We start from the raw sequence: 1,744 nt of genomic DNA on the forward strand, positions 1-1,744 counted from the left end.
AGCGGACATGCATGTTGCCTGCCAATTTTGAGCTGATTATGTTTTTTTCATGCAAACAGGAATATATTGGATGTGACGAGGCTAGCTTCAGCTGGAAGTGACGCAGAGCTGTAGGCAATACTGCAATACTTACTGCAGTTTTTTTTGATATTTGTGGAATTTCCCTTTTTATTATTGCGCTGACCCACCGTCAATTCCGTATAATACTGTATTGGAGAACCCCTGAATATTCTTGAAAAGTTTGTACAGATAAGTACCTTTTTTCTGGTGGCTAAGCCCTACACACAGTAGTATAATCCAGAGCTTCTCCATGAAACACGGGTTTGTGAATAAGTTTTGGGGTCTTACATAAAAGATAGATACAGTATTCATGTATGGCCTTCTAATAGAAGTTCTATGGTATCATACCGTGCCAGCAGCAAAGCCAAAGGCGAGAAGAACAGTAAGCGTTCTTTCTATAATTATCCCGAGGGTGCTACATCATGTAGCCTACATGTACAACGAAGCTCGTATTTATAAAAATGAGAGTGTCTCCCTGCCTCGTTTGGAAGGCGAATTCGGTGTCAAATCCTATTTAGTATAATTAAGTTTTCTTGCGTTTAAAACGCATTCTAGAGCCCTTGAGTTGGTGGAGTGACTTGGATTCTGATCTTACACAAAGTAGAGATCCTTCCGCATCCAGGGGGCTAGCTTGTAGGGCGCTTAAACTTTAAGCCAAAGCTCGGGGCGCTTTGGCGATCCCATCTCAAGATAAGCCCACCCCGGATAGTATATCCGGGGGTGGGGTTCTATCGTAGAACCCTTACAGGGGGATGATAATCACACTGTGATTACCACAGAACGACCGGACGGACGAGTGGCTAATAAATCGAGCTACGACAAGCGCTCGTGGTCGATTTACGACAAATCGACATAGATATCGATATTTTTTAAAACAAACCTTTTTTCGTTTTCGAAACGCAAACAAGTGCAGATATAATAATTCAAGGCATGTCTTTCCTATATCAGTTTTACGTTTCAGTTTTTCCTGTTTTTATGCGCCAGCCATGCGCGATCTAGGCCATAAAACCGAGCGACATTTCATCTGCAAAGCACAATAATAACAAGTGAAAAGTGTTCACAATAGGATATCAAAACAATATCTGCTGCCTGTCACCTGTCTAAGTAGTTCAGATAGGGGTCATTTGATTAGATATCTCGATTTAGCAGACACTACATGAAGTGTAGTGGTAGCATAGCTAACACGCGATCGTTGAGTCATGCCACTACTTGAGCTTCACCAATGGTTCGCCAAAGATTGTTCTCCGCCTTTATCTAATTCTGACAGCTCCTACGGACATCAAGGGACCTATTTACATGTATGCGGTAAAGAAGTCCCCATCAATAAGCGTAGGGGCCGTCTGATAATTTTTCATAGGAAAATATCAGCGATCTTGTGATTTGTCATAAGTACCTTCAATCTTTGTGATCCGATTTAAAGGGGTATATGAGGCGAAAGCTACGCTTATTCAGGGGGACTTCTGCAGTTCCTTAAGACAGCGTCGTTAAAGTTTTTGCGGATGTCTCTTTAAACAATGCACTTGAATGATGGCTAAATGATTATTTTCAGGCTCGACACAGAAATGACGACCTGCATTTTCTTGGTTCATTCTCACAGGGAGTTTCTCTCACAGTATCTAAAAAATGTGTGGGAATGATTTAGGTTCTTCTGACGGATTTTTATTGCGAAGTGATTATGTCGCTC

This window comes from Phytophthora infestans, genomic scaffold (genome assembly GCF_000142945.1).
Source record: "Phytophthora infestans T30-4 supercont1.299 genomic scaffold, whole genome shotgun sequence".
Lineage (NCBI taxonomy): Eukaryota > Oomycota > Peronosporomycetes > Peronosporales > Peronosporaceae > Phytophthora > Phytophthora infestans.